Below are 19,331 nucleotides of genomic sequence, written 5' to 3'. Positions count from 1 at the left end.
ACTTACCCTCTCCTCTTCCAACCCCTTCTTCCAGTACCCCCTGCAAACTTGCTCTACTTCCTGGTCTCCTCTCCAGTCTGCTTTTCTGGCTCCCTTCTGTCTCTTCCTCACCTCTCTAGATTTCTCCGTCCCTCACTTGGGCAGGCAGGGATTTGAAATGCCTTGAGTGAGAGGCCACAGAGGGTCCTATGAGAGACTGTTTCTTAAGCTAAACAGGCTGCCCTATCAGGGAGTGTTTCCTAAATCTCCAGCTAAATTGTCCTTTGCCCACTTTCATCCCATTAATCCTGCTGCTGAGAGGGGAAGAGGCTCATTAAGTCATCATATCCATACACCCAAGTATAGGCTTCTCTCACCTTCCTCTGTGCATGCATGTGACCTTTGCTCCTGCTTTCCAGGCTTCACTTCTAGGTGGGCATCCCCAGGGTCTGGAAACACCTCCAGCCTCTCCAGTTGAGTCTTCCTTTACACACTTGGCCGCACACTGGCACACACACACACATGCTCACACTCTGCACACAGCACATACACCCCTGACAGCCAAGCTCTCCACTTACTTATCATCATCAAAAAATTATCAACTGTTGTGCACTCACCATGTGTGAGGTCATGTGCTAGTTTTGCCTACATTAGCACATTTCGTGCTCTCTACATCCCTGTGAGTTTGGCATTGGTTCCCCACTCCGACTTTTTTATAGGTGAGGAAATGGGAACTTAGGTGAATTCAGGGACCAAAGTAAAACCATGAGAAAGTAGGGAGCTGGGATTCAAATCCAGGTCAGTCAGAGCTTATGCACTGAACTCTAAACTACTGTACTTTCCTACCTACAACCACTCCCATGTACACATACACAGCAGCATGCCGTGCACATTCGTGCCCACATACCCAGCACATGTAGTACACACGCTCACAGAGCACACACTCCATACCCAAAGTGAACACATTTCATACACTACACACAGAAACACACACACAGATGAAACACAGAACACATTCCAGAAAGAACACCCCTACTTAATCTAGTTATTTGATAAACACTGATTGAATATCTACTGTGTTCCCACCTGACTAGCACTATGTTAGGCACTATGTTAGGCACTATGATCACCCATGAGAGGAAGAAAATGAGTACGTCTTGAGTGCCTACCATATGTCAAAGGGAGTTCATGGTTACAGGAACATCTGTGAGCCTTCACATGCATGTGTGCACATGCACACACACATACATGCGCATGTGTGCACACACACACACACACAGTCACTTGAGCTAGAATCAGTCCTAGGCCTGCCACTCCTGTAGCTGTGAGACAGCTGGGGAAGATGTCAGGGACAGAAATAGTGTTTGATATAGGCACTGAGGGGATGTGGAGAGGCTGGAGGTTACAGTGGTCACTAAAATTATGTCTCAAGACTCGCAGATTGCCCAAGTTGGGATGAAAGGACTTCAGAGGTCTCACCTCCTTGCCCCTACCTATGATTCATACTTGTTAACGGAGGAGGTTTAGACTGGGAAGTGGTGTGTCTATGAGCCTTCATAGGCTCTGGAGTCCAAGCTACCTCTGTGGGCTCCAAAGACCCTGGGTGAGACTCTATGAGATTTCCCACGCTATCCCATAACTTTTGGCCTGACTTAGCTCCACTTAGCTCCCAAATAAGGGAAATGGACAGGAAATTAAAGATAACTAGGCAGTTTGAGAGGATTAAGGATAAGGGAGAGCAACATAATTATGTCATAGTTGCTATTGGATAGCAGAGCAACCAAAGGAAATGTAAATGTCCTAAACCAGCTTATTACAAGAACAAGGGCAAGGCCAGCAAGCAGATAAGAGTCCTGAATGTGAGACAGAAACATTAATCACCCAGTAAGCCAGCCACCACAGCCCAGCCTACTAGGGCAATGGACCCAAGGACAGAAAGCCAGAGAAGGGTCCTGATGGATCTGCATGGACAAAGAAGCTGTTCTGTGCCAGCTGATCTGGCAGAGCCTCTGACACAGGGAGGGAGGAGTGTCCATGGGATTTGCAGCTGGCATCCCTTGGCCTGGGAGCTAAGCCAGCTACTTCCATGTCCTGAAGGAAGAACTTTGAATCCAAGGACTCCAAGCACAGGGGATCCTTGGTCAATGTTATACACTAGATAGTTCCCTGGACTAGGAATCAAGAAGCTTGGGTTCTATGCTCAATCCTGTGCCATACTAACTGTGAGGTCTTGGACAAGTCATTTCCCCTCTCTGGACTCATACCCCCATATTTACAATGAATGAGCTTTTATAATAATGAAATGAAATGAAATAACAACAGCTCCCATTTATTGAACAATTCCTCTATGAACTGGCACAGAGGTTGGCAGATAGTTTCTGTAAGGGACCAGAGAGTACAGTCTCTATTGCATCTACTCAACTCTGCTGTTATAGCACAAAAACAGCCATAGACAATGGGTAAACAAATTAACCTGGCTGTGTTCCCAGAAAATTTTATTTACAAAGACAGAGAGGCAAACGTGGCCTGCAGGTTGTAGCTTGCTGACCCTTGAATTAAGTAAGGTGCTACATACTTTATTCACATTATCTCATTTAAAACTCAAATAACCCAGAGAAGTAGATTCTACTGTTATTATTCCCATTTGATATATGGAGAAAGTGAGGCACATAGAAGTTAAGAAACTTGCCCTGTGTTGTACAGCTGGGAAATGGCAGAACCAGTATTGGAACTCAAGCAGTTTGGCCTCTAAACCCATGGTCTTAACTTTTGTGCTACATGGCTCCCAGGATAGGAACAATGGTAATTATTATAACAATACTAATCATTGCTTGCATTTCTGTAGGACTCTACACATTCACAAAAGAGCTATCAGAAATACCGGCCATCCTCCCTGAGGAGTCATGACCCACTGGTGTGTCACAATCAATTGTACAGTGTGTTGAAAGTCATTTGGTGCTAATAATAGTTTAAAAAATGATTTACTACTGTTTTAATAAACTAGAGTTGACCCAGTGTAATCCCTCTAATAATGTCCCTCTCATTCACTTGCATTCAGATATGTTTCCTGGAAAGAGAGTAAGAGGGCTGGAGTTCCAGCCACTTTGCCAGGAATGCCTGGGGAGGATGGTGGTCAGAGGCACAGAGTCTGTCAATCACTGGGAGAGAAGCAGGGGGAAGGTGAAGGACTGATGATATAGCCCATCACCCTGGATTGGCATCAAGGTCAAGGGAGTCAGAATAATTATTCCCATTGGACGGCTGAAGAAACCAAGACTCACAGCCATGTAGTGAGGTGCTTGAGGTCACACAGCTAGAATGTCAGACACAACCTATTATGAATGGTACAAGTCAAGTGTTACATTAGAGCAAAAGGCCAGAAGCCAGACAGAATGGCATAAAAATTCTGCCTCTAGCACTTCCTGTGTGACCAGAACCTCTCTGCTTGGGTGTCAGTTTCCAAATCTATAAAATGGGGTTATGGACAGCCTTACACTTGACAGGGCCTGTTGTGAAGATCAAATGAAATAATAAGGAATGTCTGCAACTGCTGGGTTGTTCAGCCTGAACATGAGAAGACTCAGTAAAAAGAAAGGGGGAAAGAACTAACATCTGTGGGGCATCTACTGTGTGCCTGAAAAGCTTCCAAAGCTATCTCAAAAAATCCTCCCAGTAACTTGGAGGTAGGAATAGCTATCTCCACTTTACAGATAAAGAAACTGAGTCCTGAGGCCACCTAGCTAGAAAGTGATTAAGACCAAAATGGAAACTAGCCTTGTGTATGAGACCAGAGCACTCTGAGCACCGCAGCCTTCATTCATGTGGGTGGAGCATCAAATGGGAAAGCAGAGGGGTTCATAGAGTCACAGATATTTTTTGAGCAATTGCTATATGCCAGGCATTGTTCTAGGCACTGAGGATGCAACCAGAAACAAAATAAAGTCCCTGCCCCCATGAGCCAAAACTAAACTCCAGACAGCAACTAAGCACACTTTAGGGGTTCCTTCCATTTTGTGGTGCCATTCATACTCTGCCATGATCCTGTGCCAAGTGTCTGCTCCCTTCCTCATTCTACCCCCTATAAGCCCTTCCCAAAGGAAACAAAAAGAGTACTGTCTTCTCCAACCCCTCTCCCCACCAAACCATGTTGTCCTGAGTGGCTGCCGGCCCAGCCAAGAACAAAGGCTGGAGGAGCCACTTCTCTGGGACATCACGTGCCTCCTCTTTGGGTGTGGAAGCTCAGGACTCTGGCTTGGCCTAGACCTGACCCTGGTGAGCTGTCCCTTGGAACAATGGTTCAGAGGCGTCTCCCCCAGGACTCCCACCAAGGATGGGAAGTAGAGCTTGGGACAGGCTGGTCTGGGTATTGTTTAGCAGGCACATTTCCTGGATGAGTTGGCAGTCATAGCCCCCAGGGTACTGGAGTGGGCCTAGAAGAGCCTGCATCTTTCCTCCTTTCCTCCAAAACAAAACCATTATTTCTGCTCCCATGTTCCTTCCCCCGGAGCAAGCTGCAGGCCTATAGAACTAAATTCTACTTACTCTGGCCCAGGACAGAGAACGGGCTTGCAAAGGCGCACAGCACCATGCAGGAGTTTGCTGCCCTGAGTCAAGAGATTGAGAGGCTTAGACCCAGGTATAGCACTGGAACCTTCTCACATACACTGGAGGCTGGTAAGCCCCAGGCAGTGGGATACTGGAATGCCTCACAGTCTGGACATGGGCAGCTTGCAGGCAGCCCAGTCCTCTGATAGTCAACCTAAGAAGCTTGTACCCCACGGCTATACATGCAAGAACTAGGTCAGTCTGCTGTCAGCTAGGCAGGGCTCAGACAGGTGGACAGGCAGGTGATCCACCAACTTGCTCACCAGTGGCCAGGCAAGCAGCCTGCTCTTTACTCACACTAGTCCTGAGTGGGGCTATGGGCATAGGCCCAAGATAGATACTGAGGTTGGCAGGTGGAGGGGGTGGTGGTGCACCAAGGCATCCAGGCAACCAAGAGAAAGCACTAAACCATCAGCAATGCAAAGAACTCACCCACCATCTCCTGCCCTACCCCACCCTGTGCCTTTGATCACAGACACAGGCCAGCCCTGGCCCTTCCCTCCACATGTCCATATTTCTTCTGCCTTCCCACAACCCCAGCACATCTGGGAAGAACACTGGGCCTTTGGGCCTCACCTCTGTGTGAACCTCCTCTTTGAACATCACACCAGCCCCAGGGAAGGAAAGAGGTTGGGAGAGGAGAAAGGGAAGGAGAAATTCTCCCTTTCTTTCCCCCTCTGAATACAGTTTGCTGAGGCTCAGAAAGTCAAGCCTCTTGCTGAAGGTCTTCCAGCAAAATATGCAAACATCTTTCTGAGCCCTCAAGGAATCTCATAGTATCAAGTGGAAAGAACTGGGGAATGTGCCCCCGGATGACAGAAAAGCAGAAAGACACCTGTTTCTTCTTCTCCATCCTAACCATGTAGATAAATATAACACCCCTCCTGTTACAGTCCCTGACTGTTTACAAAGCATTTTCCAAGTGTTCCTTCATTTAATCCTCTCAACAACCCTAGGAGGAGGGTTTTATTCTAATCTCCATTGTACAGAGGAGCAAACGGAGTCCCATTCAGTCAAAGTGACTTACTTGTCTAAGGTCATTCAGCTAGGAGGAGGCGGCACCAGGATTTTATGTCATGCTGGTGATCCCTAGAACCCTTGGTGGCCCCTCCACCTTCAGTGGAAAACTTTAAGGCTTTAAGGAAGACGGCCTGGCCTGAAACTTAGTAGGTATCTATTGATCCTTTGGTTCCTAGGATACTATCATGTCAGAGCTAGCCTGCCAGGTCTCCCAGCAATCCTCAGCTCTGACACCTTGTCTGTAGTACCTCCAGTTCCCATGAATGCTGTCTTGTTGGCCTGAGGAGCAGGGTCCTGGGCCCACCTCCCCCTGGCACCTAAAGTCAGCAAATCTCCCTGCTCAGTCTATGGCATGGCTCAGGGGCTGGGGGTGGGGTGGTGCTGGGGAGGGAAGCCTGAGTCATCCCCAGGCCAGGAAGCACAATGTTTGGCAGGATTCCTGGGCCCAGCTAAGGAAGGAGCAGGAGCATTGAGTTACAGAGACTGGCTACGGCAGGGAAGAGGCAATGGAGAAGGGGGTGTAGTTAAGTAAGTCCATGGAGATGGGAGACTCACAGCAAACTGGGGGCCACAGGCTCCAGCCAGGGGGAAGGATCCAGGGAGCATTGAGGGCACCTGGTGGGGGAGGGGCACAGAGAGACCAGGGAGACCTTTGTTCTGTCCAGCCCTCCTTCCCAAGCCAGGCCCCCTAGCCAGAGGGTTCTCTCTCCTTGAAGAGCTGTGTGACAGCTGGGGCAGTTCCAGGGAGGGATCCTCCTCAACCCCACAGGGGGAGGGCGTCACCTCCTGCCACCTCCCTCCACCTCTTCCTGTCACGTCCTTGGCCACCAGTGTTTCAAAATATACTGGTTCTTGGCTGGCTGTTTATTTAGGAATCAAAAACATCAAGTTTTAAATTCATTCCCATATCTTTAGCTCACACCTCTCAGCATACTGGCCCAGTCCAAGCTGCTCCTCGAGCTACAGGCCCACAGAGTTGACAGTTTACTCAATATGTCCTCTGGGGTGATCCTCAGATACCTCCAGTTCAACGAGGCCTAAACTAAACTCATCTCTCTCCACCTCCAAAATAAAATCCATTCTCTGCCCCTAGCAGTAATATCACCATCCTTCAGCTGACCATCATTCTTGACATATCCCTTTCCTTTCTTCTTCCCTTCCTTCAACATGTATTGAACATGTGCCAGCACTGTGCATGGAGGTGGGTAACAGTGGTGAACAAGTCAGTCAAGATCCCTGCCCTCCCACAGCTTACAGAAAATCACCATCCAGATTATTAAGGGCCAAGATGGGAGCAGTCCAAGGGGCCAAGGTGGGTGGGGATTATGGGGGACCTTCCAGAAAGCTGAGGCCTGAATGGTGACTATGGCCAGTGTGTGGGGGTGTCAGGTCAGGGTAAGGAAAGATCAGGGAGAGTACACACTGGAGTATCCCAAGTAGACAGGAGCATGTGCCAATGGAGAGGCAAGGAAGAGCCTACAGCTATCAAGCAACTGAAAGAAGCTGCATATGGAGCCAAAGCTAAGAACATGGAAGTAGAGGCCACACCTGGTAGTAGAAGAGGCTAGAGAAATGGCTATACACCAAGACACCTGGGCCTCAGAGGCCACTGGAAGGAATACAGACTTTATCCTAAGAGCTATCAGGAGAAAGTGGAACTATGATGTGAGTTTCCAGAAGATTGTCTAGTCTTCCTCACCCTAATATTCAAGTGGTATAGCTCCACAGCAGCTTAGCCTTCTTTTGCCTTCCATCATCATCCACATGGGCCTACACTTAGACCATTGCACTGACCTCCAGATGGTTCCCCGTCTTTAGGTCTTGGACCTTCCTATGCTCCAATCCAGCCTCCAACTAGAATGGGAGGAACTGTCATAAATGTCAAACACGATCATATCACTTACCCTGCTTTGAGTACATCCATAGCTCCCCATAACTATCAGGATGAAGTCAGTTTCTCATCTGGGCAGACACACAGACCTTCCCATTCTGAGCACACCTACTGAGGCCCTCAGTTCTGTGTCTGGCCTACTCACACCATGTGTTTAAGGCCCAATGCAGTGTGTCCCAGATAAAACACCCCTCCAGGCATTTGCCTCCACTGTATCCTCCCTCTTGATTACTCTTCTTTGTCTTCTGTAATTTCTCCTTTATGCTTCAAGGTTGGCTCCAATGTCACCTGCCTATCACTTCCTAGTTGCCTTCTTTTCACCTCCCCAAAGTAGGGCAGTTAGTATCTTGCTCCCCCTCCAGTAGTCTTGGGAGCCTCACCTGTCATTTTCAGTTAGTCCCTGCCAGGATTTACTCTGTGCAGCAGGAATCTGCTGCTCAGCTTCACTGTGTTTGTGCTTCTGCTCTATCCCTCTGGCAATGGCTTCCCAGCTTAGACCCCAGGAATCTACCCCAAAGCCCAGATCTGGCCTAGCTTACTCACTTCCTTGCAGGCTTACTCTCAGACCCTGGCTGAATTGTGGCCTCTCTAATCTTGAATTCCAGCAGCCTCTGAACTGTAGAAGTCTTCCTGGTTCAGAGAGTGCCATGGAAGCCTGGCTATGCTCTTTTAGGCCCCCCTTCCTCCCAGCATTCAGTGGCTAAGCAGCTCTGACTAGAATTGCCTAGACTGGGATCAGGGCTTGCCTAGCCCAGGAGAAAAGTGGAGGCTGGTGAGGGACTCTCCCTGGAGAGGAAGGCCTACACTCTGGGATGGGTACCCAGTTCCACCTTGGGGAGAGGATCAGGGAGCCAGACACCCCATAGAGTTGCTGTTTTAGAGGGAGAGGAAAAGTTCGTCCCATAGTAGAGGAACCTACCTTCCCTCGTTCATCCAGTACCTTCTTTCCAGGGCCAAGGAGCCTGCTCAGTCCCAGGAGCTGATTGGATTTAGGAGGTACAACAAGCTTTACACACATCCTCCAAACTAGGGCCAAATAAGGTAGGAGCTTTTGTCCCTCCTCCCCAACTTCCACACTGCTGAGCCCCTCTCTCCACATCAGCTTAGGGCCTCTAGGTTGCTTTCAGGAAGGGAGTGCTTCTCTCTACAGCTCAGCTTGGAAGGGGGAGAAAGGAGAGAGATGGCTTGATATGGATTTTTGTGGTTGGAGGTGATTAGAATACCAGCTGTGCTCCCTAGCCCCTCCCCTCTCCTCCACCACCACCCCCTCCTCCTTCAGTGACAGGCATGGAGGGATGGGGAGAAAAGGGATCTGCTGCCCCCTCAGTGCTCAGAGATACCCCATAAGAGCAGCAGATTTTCTCAAACGACCAGCTGCCCCCCCAGGGCTTATCAGTGGGATCAAATGTTTGAGGCAAAGACTGTCCTAGGTGATTTGGGACTGTGCGGATCAGTCTTTGGAAACTTTTCCCAGAAAGTAGGTTCTATTCTGGAAGTTCTCAGTGCTGGATTCACATTAGAATCACCTGAGGAGATTATAAAAGTGCTAATACCTGGGTCTCAGCCCAGAGATTCTGTTCTAATTGATCTAGGCTGGAGCCCAGGCATCAGGTGTTTCTAATGGGCATGCAGTGGTGAAAGCCCTTGCTTTTGAGCAGAATTTCGCAACCTCAGAATTATTGGCATTTTCAGCCTGATATATTTTTGTTGTATGGGAATGTCCTGTGCATTTGTAAAATGTTTACCAGCATCCATGGACTCTACCCACTAGGTGCCACTGGCAGCTAATTCCCTCCAGCTTCTCATATGTAATAACTAGGAATGTCTCCAGGCATTGTTAAAAATTCCCTGGGCAGGGGGGGCAAAGTTGTCCCTGATTGAGGTCCACTGCCTTAGTGTCAGGGACAGTCTTAAGATGGAGGTGCACGTCTTTGATGTGGGTGTAGCCTCTGCAGGGCAGCCCCAGGGCCCTGTTGTTCTCCCCTGAGCCCTTCAGGTAGCCAACAGCAACATAGTTTCTTTATCCTCTGGACCTGGCCCTGCTCTGGGAAAGACTGGGAATACACAGGCAATCTAACCTCATTCTTGTTTCCTGGGGATACAGATTGAGAGACCAAAGGTTGGAGCCCACTTGGGGCTGCAGGGACCGTTGGTGGGCTGCAGATTTACCCTGTGATCATATACACTTTAAGCACTAGTTGGCAAGTGTTTCTAGACCACCTGCCAACCACTAGCCATTATGTTGGGTGCTGAGGAACCAGCAATTAACCAGGTGGACACTACCCTTGTCCTTGTGAGGCAGATGATCTAGAGCAGGAGTTAGCAACCTTTTCCATAAAGGGCCACATAGCAATTATTTGGGGCTTTGTGGTCTGTCACAACTAGTCAACTCTGCCATCATAGTGTCAAAGCAGCTGTAGACAATATGGAAGTGAATAGGCATGGCTGTGCTCCAGTAAAATTTTACTTACAAAAATAGACAGTAGATCAGAGTTTGCCTGGAGACTGTAGTTTGCCAGCCTCTGGTCTATTGGGCGAAATGAACAAGTACCCAAGTATTTACAATCCATGATGAACTGTGCTGTGATAGGAGATCTATCTGCAGGGGAGAGTCATGGAAGGGGATCCAAGCCCACAGGATGGGTGTCTAACCCAGACATGAGGGGAAGAGCAATCTGGGAAAACTTCCAGGAAAAGGTGGCACTTGAGCTGAGTCCTAAAGGACACATATAGAGTAATGAAGAACCTGAGACCCAAAGGCTAAGAAGGAATTAGCCACGTGAAGGGTGAAAGAACAGCTGTTCAGGCAGAAGCAGCAGCCTGGGCAAAGTTCAGGAGCGGAAGATAGACTAGTACATTCAATATGACAGGGGAGAAGGAAATCAGGGTGAGACCCTTTAGGCTCTTGAATTTTATTCTCTATCCCTGGGGTTTCTGAGCATGGCACTAACATGGTCTGATTTGCATTTTGAAACATTCCTTCTGACTATCTTGTGGTGAATAGGCTGGCAGACCCAGGGACAGAATGGAAACAGGAAGGCAGGAAGGAGGCAACCCCAGGCAATAGCTGAGGTCTAGACCAAGGTGGTAACAACGGAGCTTTAGAGAAGCAAGTGAATTCAGCATGTGTTGGAGGTAGAATGGGTAGGACTTGGTGGTTAGTTGGATGTGACAAGGGTCAAGGAGGAGGTATTGGAGGATGCCTTCAAGATTCTGGTGGAGATGTAGTGATGCCATCCATTGAGAGAGGGGATACAGAAACAAGGGCAGGTTTGGATAGGTTGGCACCTGATGGATTTAGTTGTGACATATTGAATTTGAGGTGAGTATGTGACATATTGAATTTGAGGTGAATAGTAGGGAACATCCTGGTGGTGATGACCTGGAGGCAATTACAAATATTGTCCTTAAGTTCTCATCATAGATAAGCTCCCCTAGGGAGAGAAAGGGAGGAGAAGGGAGGGGAGGGGAGGGGCAAGAGGAGGATCTAAAGCCTTGAGGACCTCCAACAGAAAAGAGACTGTGAATCAGTGTCAAAGGGTTGGGAAGAAAAGCAGGAAGGTATTGGAGCCCCTTCTGTTCTCTGGTTCTCTTAGGCTCCTTCACTGAGAGGATTTGCCTCAATGATCTCCAAGATCTCTCTTGTTCTGTGGGCACAGCAACTAGCAACATAAGACAAGAGTAAAACAAAGCCCTCTGGCAACACAGGAAATCCTTCAGCTTTCAGGAATCAGAAAAGGCATTACAGCTTTGAAGAATAAAGAGGATTTTCACAGGCCCAGAGGGGAGAAGGGGTAGGGGGAAGTGGGGGTGATGGGGCAAGGCAGGGCACCGTGGACATTCTAGGCCAGAGGAGCCTTTGAGGAGAATCACAGAGGCAAGAAAATGCAGAAAGTATTATGGAGGTCATGAGTAGTCAATCTGTCATGGCTGAGGCCTAGGATGCTGGGGGTGGGATAGGGGAGGTAGGGGGATAATAAGGATTAAAGGGACAATGGGTCTGGTCCTGGGTCAATCCCATAGCTGTGTGACCTTGAAGTCACTAAACAGAGCTTCAGTTTCCTCATCTGCACCAATGCCTGCCTTCCACTATGGGAAGGGGATGGAAGAAGAGTCTTTTAGTCTGTGGAGTTGGTGTGTCACTAGCCCCTGGCTATGTGCCTAGAAAGATCGCATATGTGGGGAATGCCAAGAATACCCAGGAAGAAGCTAGACCTGGCCACAGAGTCAGAGGGACTCTGGCTGCTGCCCTATTGCCCCTTCCTATCTTCTATGACAACTAGTTTCCCCAGTCAAGGGGAAGAAGTCAAGAGAAAAGACACTCTGGACTGGGCTCAGGACATACCTGACAGAGACCCCCAAGGCAGTTCCTATTCCTGCCTTTGCAAGCCACCATCTGCCTCATGTTCGCAGCCTTAGAGAAAGGAAATGGCAAGAGGGGCCTTCCATTTCCTAGGTGTGTATCCTGGGCCTGACCTGGTGTTTTCACAACATCCCCACTTCACAGCTCAGAAAATGGCCAGGCAGCCAGGAAATAGCAGAACAAGGACTAGAACCCAGGTCTGTCTGACTCCCAAATCCATGTTTGCCCTTGCCTCTCTAGCAACCACAGAAATTGGCTCTGGAAATGCCCCATCCCTTTCTGTGTGTCTGTAAAAGTCTCTGCTGGCTCCCTTTGCTCAAGTTGGCCCACGGGTTTCTTCATGACTCTCCCCATCTTTCCCTTCATCTGCCCTGTTCTTCCCTGCACAGTCCCTCCAGCCAGCCGTGAAGCCAGTAACCACTGGCTTGCCCACTTCACTGAGACCCTGAAAAATGATGGTAGAATAATTGAAGCATCCTTTCCTTGACCTTGAGCTCTGGCAGGGCCAACTTCCCTTGTGGTGATTGGAGCTGATGACAGCTGAGTGACAGGAGGACACATACAGAGGGAGAGAGAGAGAGTGAGAGATGGACCATGTCAGGGTGGGCATGGCCAAGATACCCCAGCTGCCTGCCAGGGCAGCTGTCTCCTCTTCTTCATGAAGACAGCTGGGAATACCACTGTCAAGTGATAGCCACTGTTCTCCTCCACCTCAGACAGCCAGGAACACCCCTGCTGACTGATGGAACATATTTCTTGCTGCCTCAGATGGATCTACAGGTCACTCCTGCCAATGGATGGGATACAGCTTCCTCTTCCTGCTTCTATAGACACCAGGGGATACCTCCAGCAGCCACACACACACATGTGCACAGCATTGTCAAGTTGTACACAGAGCTGTGAGAGAAGGCAGGGCTCCCAGGAGTCCTGGGAGGCCGCAGATACAGATATCAGCTTCCCTGAGGCTCAGGCAGTGATGAACACCAGGTACCACAAGGCCCACATGCTGGGCCCTCCCTGTGGGCCAATGTAGCTAGTGCAGGGATGGAAGGAGGCTGCTTAAAAGTATATGCATAATCTAGGCCCTTCCATGGACCAGCCCACTCTTCCAGTTTGGGCTTCATCCTCACATGCACCTTTCTCTCAGCTATCTCAACACACAAGCTATGATGCCAACTCTGAGCAAGGCCCCCGGCTGAGCCCTTGGGTAACAGAAAAGAATCAGAAAAGCCCCCCACCATCACAGAGCTCACAGGCTAGGCGAGACCCTGTAGGTACTAAATCCAATGGTATCTTAGGTTTAACTGCATGAACTATTTCTTGTGAAAGGAGCCAGGGGATGTTCTGGTCCAAGATCCCACCTGGGGGACTGTGTCCAGTTATGGGCTCTACACATGAAGAGAGTCTCACAAGACTTTGTGAGAATAGTTGTAAATCAAGGGGCTGTTTGGTCTGGAGAAGAGTAGACTCAGGGAACTTGAATTCTGAATTCGGACCTCTGAAGAGCTGTCACAGGGAAGACAGCCCCAGGAGACAAAGCTAGGACCCATTCATGGAAGCCACAGGAAGACCAATTTCAGAAGAAACATCTAACAGGTGGCTATGCTGAGATCAAACAGGATGCCATTGGAGGAAGTGAGCTTCCAATCATTGGAAGTATGCAAGCAGAATTTGGACGATCATTGTGAAGGATGCTGCAGAAGGGAGTCAAGCTCTGGGTATGGGCTGAGACTAGGTAGCTGATAAAGGTACTTTTGACTTGAGAGTCCATGATTCTGGGATTCTAATCCAACCCCTTTATGCTACAGGTGAGGATACTGAGGACCAGAGAGAATAGGGTCATGTTCAAGGTCACACAAAGATTGGCACTCAGAGAACTAGGTTCAGAATTCCTCATTCCCCATCTTGGATCCCCACCCCCACCCCTAGTCCTCAGATTGCCTCAGAACAAGCCTCCTTGGCAGATCCAGAGGCTCCCTCCTCACCCCATATCTTGGGTAGCCTGATAACTCATGGTCTTCTTTTCCAGCTCCAGCCTGGACTCAGCTGATGGAAGAACTCCTTGTTAGATTGCCTTTGGCTCCACAGACAGACACTCTCAGGCCTGCTGGTTAAAGGAAACCCACACCTGACCTGGAGCTAAATGTAGAGCAAAGGGGAGTGGGGAAGTGGGATCTCCAGGGTCTGCAGGGGCACTGGGGCCTGAAATTAGGCTTAGGCTGGGACCTACAGACCTCAAAAACCCCTCAGTGCCTAGGTTTCCAATAGACCACTGCTGAGTGAGGCAGTAAGCTTCTTCTGGATCAGGAGCTTTGGAAAGTCCAGTGAGCAACACTAAGGTCCTCATAGGTCCTGAGAGAAATCCCAAGACATGGGAAAACTTTCTTATTCATTCCAGCCCTCTCTAGACCTCACCAGGGACACCTCCCAGGCCTTTCTCTCCCTGGAGAGAACCCCACAATTCAGCCCTTTTCCTGTGTCTTCATTATGCTAAACACAGATGACTTCTGTACTACCTATCAGGACACAGCAAGGCAACTTGCCAAACTGGTGAATTATTTTTGCAAAAGAGGTTCTTCTTGTTGTCATTAAGAATGGTACAAAAAAATAAATAAATAACCTATTGGGACTACACCAAAATGAAGAGCTTTAGCACAGCAAAGGAAGCCATCAACAAAACAAAAAGGCAACCTAGTGAATGGGAGAAGATATTTGCACATGAATTATCTGATTAGGGATAAATATCCAAAATAAATAAAGAACTTATAAAACTCAACACCCAAAAACCAAATAATCCAATTAAAAAATAGGCAGAAGACATGAATAGACATTTTTCCCAAGGAAGACATCCAGATGGCCAACAGATATATGAAAAGATGCTCAATATCACTCATCATCAGAGAAATACAAATCAAACCACAATGGGATATCACCATCCGCCTTTTAGAATGGCTAAAATAAAGAAGACAAGAAATAACAAGTGTTGGAGAGGATGTGGAGAAAAAGGAACCCTTGTACACTGTGGCAGGAATGTAAATTGGTACAGCCAGTGTGGAAAATAGTATGGTGTTTCCTTGAAAAGTTTAAAATAGGAATACCATACAGTACAGTAATTCCACTTCTGGGTATTTACGCAAAGAAAATGAAAACACTAGTTTGAAAAGTTATATGCACTCCTATGTTTATTGCAGCATTATTTATAATAGCCAAGATATGGAAGCAACCCAAGTGTCCATTAATAGATGAATGGATAAAGAAGTGGTATATATATATACAATGGAATATTACTCAGCCATAAAGGAGAATGAGATTTTGCCATTTGCAACATCATGGCTGGACCTAGAGGGTATCATGCCAAGTGAAATAGGCAGAGAAAGACATATACCATATTATTTCACTCATATGTGGAATATAAAAAACAAAACAATCAAAAACAGTCTCAAATACAGAGAATAAACTGGTAGTTGCCAGAGGGGACTTGGGTAGGGGAAAGGAGAAAATAGGTAAATGGTATTAAGAGGTACAAACTTCCAGTTATAAAACAAATAAGACACAGATATGCAAAGTACAGCAATAAGGACTATAGCCAATAATATTGTAATAATGTTGTATGTTGATAGATGGTAAATGAACTTTTCTTGATGAACAGTGAATGTATAGAACTGTCAAATCACTATGTTGTACCTCTAAAGCGAATAAAACATTGTATGTTAATTATACTGCAATGAAAAAAAAATAATTTAAAAAATCTATTCCTGTACGCCACCCTTCACATTTCACAAATTATAAAATGGAGGTTTGGGCGTTTGAAAAGTAGGAAGGACTTGGCGAAAATGAGCCAGTAACAGGATAGAACACTGGCCTCTGGTCTCCAGATCCAGAGATAGTTTCACATCATCCCTTTGGCATGTTCAAGTTGACAAACTACTTTCTGTGATCTCCTGGGCCCTTTCTAATTAGCGATGAGGCAAGCATAATTACCCTCATTTTAAGAAAAGGGAAACTTGGGACTCCTGGGTGGCTCAGTTGGTTAGGCGTCTGACTTTGACTCAGGTCGAAAGGTTCGAGCCCCGCGTCGGACTCTGTGCTGACAGCTCAGAGCCTGGAGCCTGCTTCAGATTCTGTGTCTCCTCCTCTCTCTGGCCCTCCCTGCTCATGCTTTCTCTCTCTCTCTCTCTCTCTCAAAAATAAATAAACATTAAAAATTAAAAGAAAAAGGAAACTGAAGTAAGAGACTCTCAGTGACTTTCCAACTACCTTTATCTTAACAACCAATAATGTAACACATGTTAATGGGAGGGGGCAGCAATACTAGAGATGATGACTTAGAAAAGTGACCCTGATGGTAGACTTTCAGGCACCATTTCAGGCCCATGAGGAAGACATTCCAAAACATCACTCTATAAGTAAGTGCCTGGGAATCATCTAAGGAATAAACAAATTCATGTTTCTGTGTGTGCATGTATGTGAGCATATAGGTATTCTTGGTCTCTATTCCAAATGATTCTGATTCTATTGCCATTTGGTAGGCTCAGGAATCTATATATTTTTTTTCAACGTTTATTTATTTTTGGGACAGAGAGAGACAGAGCATGAACGGGGGAGGGGCAGAGAGAGAGGGAGACACAGAATCGGAAACAGGCTCCAGGCTCTGAGCCATCAGCCCAGAGCCCGACACGGGGCTCGAACTCACGGACCGCGAGATCGTGACCTGGCTGAAGTCGGAGGCTTAACCGACTGCGCCACCCAGGCACCCCAGGAATCTATATTTTTAACAAGCATGTCAGGATAATCTGCAGTGTAGCCTGGCTTGGAAGCAGCTACTTTAAGAGAGCCTTAGATTCTAAAGGCAGGGCTGGTCTTAGAAGGAAATCTTTGGAGGACACATGTTTTCATGGTATTAAACCTCACTTCTGGTGCTAATGTGAGACAAAGGGTGTGTGTGGACAGTGGGTAGCTAACAGCCACTTGCCACTACTTCTTCTTTTCTATCAGAACCAGCACGTGGTAGGCTGGGCTTCAGAGGTTGAATCCTGGTTAGTATAAGCATGTTTGACTCACTTGAAGAGCTTTTAAAAGATACTGGTAATCAGGCCCCACCTCCAGAGATTAAATTGATCTGAGTACAGTCTGGGCACCGGTATTTTTTTTAAAAACACCCCAGGAAATTCTTTTGTATAGCCAGTGTTGAGAATGCTTGTCTAAGCCAGTCATGATAATGCCAACCTCTTTGCCATGTGGCTGGGTTCAGCTTGGGTATGTGACACAATTCTGGCCAATGAGAGAAGCACAGATAGAAAGCTGCTGTGGGACTCTGGGGAAGGCTGCCTTATTTCTGAAAGGGGTCATAAGGAACATAAGGCAAGGTTGTTACTTCTTTCAGTCTTTAGGTTTTGTTGAATTAGTGTGTAATACTCAAAGCCCCTACAGCCACCTTATGACCATGAGGGGACAGGTCCAAGGACAAAAGTGAAGAGCTAAGAATGGTGGAGCAAAAAGATGGAAAGAACTGGCGTTACCGATGCTGGGTAAACCAACCATTGAAGTACTCTTCTTTAGGACTTCCTCTGTGGGATAATAAATGTGCTATTGTGAAGGCACTTTAAGTGGTTGTTTTTTGTTGTTACTTGCAGCCAAATGGTATCCCCCATTTAATGGAGGAGGAAACTGAAGATCAGAGAGGTTAAATTACAAACCAAGATCACAGAGCTAGTTAGTAGCAGAGTTGAGAGAAAGGCTATATATACCCTTTACCACCATCAAACACACACACACACACACACACACACACACACACACACACACTGGCCCTCAAACCCTAGGTGGTGGAGTGTAGTGGAAAAAGCATTCAGCTATGAGAGGTGGCCTGGGGTGGAGAGATGGGGATAGAGGCCACTTAGTGATGATTATCAGGTCAAGCATCCTGTGGGTGTCCCTTGCCTCCCAGTAGGGGGATGGCAGCTGGTGCCTGCTCTGGTTCCATCAGCCATTAATTAAAACTTGACAAGAAGATTAATACACAGGGGACAGTTTTAATTAGAGATTCCTGGAACACTAGCACTGGTGCAGCCCTAAGAGACCAGGTTTGCCAATTTCCTTATTGTATAGATGGGGAAACTGAGGCCCAGAGATGGGGGGAGACCGGCCTGAGGTTCCTCAGGTAGTCTGTGGGTCAGGAATCCAGGTGCCCTGTGTGACTCTCTGGCCAAGCCTCTTTCCTCTGCCCTGGGATGCTTCACATATGAGAGAGCTTTAATTAACTTATTATCCCATTCAATTTGTCACTGATTCCCAGGGCCACAGCAAAGGCCTACAACTAAAGCTCCCTTTTGTGCAAACTCTGCCTGGCCCCAGGGAACTGATGGGATAAGAGTAACCATTGAGGAGCCCAGGACAGCTGAGTTTGACCACTTACTTCCCAGGGTTTGGCCCACCTAGGGCTCTGCACCTGGGAATGATCAGCCTGAGACATTTTGCCCTTTCCTTTTTCACAGAGGGGTGTGAATATCACTCATCAGTCATCCAACCCCTCAATTTGCAAAGTGCTGTCCATTATCTCAACTGATACTCGCATCAACCCTGAGCATTGAGTTTTTATTGCCTTTAAAAGTACTTCTATTAGTATTTCAACGTTTATTTATTTTTGGGACAGAGAGAGACAGAGCATGAACGGGGGAGGGGCAGAGAGAGAGGGAGACACAGAATCGGAAACAGGCTCCACGCTCTGAGCCATCAGCCCAGAGTCCGACACGGGGCTCGAACTCACGGACCGCGAGATCGTGACCTGGCTGAAGTCGGACGCTTAACCGACTGCGCCACCCAGGCGCCCCTCTATTAGTATTTTAAACCAAACTTCTTCAGACAGATTATTCTCATGGACAAAGCAGATTATGTCGCCCCTAGACTAAGCCCCTCAATTACTTCCTCTTGCCTCAGGATCAAGGCCATGCTCCTTAATGATGGCACTTGAAAATTTCAGAAATTGGCTCGGGATAGGGGCTCTGCACCAGCTGGCTTGGATGTGAATCCTGGCTCTGCTACTTACCAGCTGATGACCTTGAGTAATCCATTTACCTCCCTTTGCTTCAATTTCCTTATCTGGAAAATGGGAATGATGGTAATAATAATGATCTACCTCATGGGATTGCAGTAAGGAATAAATGAAGTGATTCAGGTAGTAGAGCTCTGGATAATACCTATGCGTTGAGGTCCCAGTGGTACAAGAGCACTTATGGATCAGGACCCAAAGGAGTCTCAGTTCCATGCAAGTCAGAAAGGGAGAGGAGAAGGGTGTTGTGAGTGAGGCTGAACATGGCCTCATTTCTAGGAGCTGAAAGATCTACCTCTGGCTGGAAAGTTCATGGAGGGTGTCCCAGAAAGGGGACTGAACTGTAAGGACAGGCTCCCAAGGCCCCTACAGTCCCTGCAGGCCCTGCACTGGGTCCTAGGAGGGAGGGAAGCCAGCATGCCCTG

Source organism: Herpailurus yagouaroundi, unplaced genomic scaffold (genome assembly GCF_014898765.1).
Source record: "Herpailurus yagouaroundi ecotype Mexico unplaced genomic scaffold, PumYag 67569, whole genome shotgun sequence".
NCBI classification, from domain to species: Eukaryota; Metazoa; Chordata; class Mammalia; order Carnivora; family Felidae; genus Herpailurus; species Herpailurus yagouaroundi.
Note: the sequence above shows the minus strand (reverse complement) of the source record.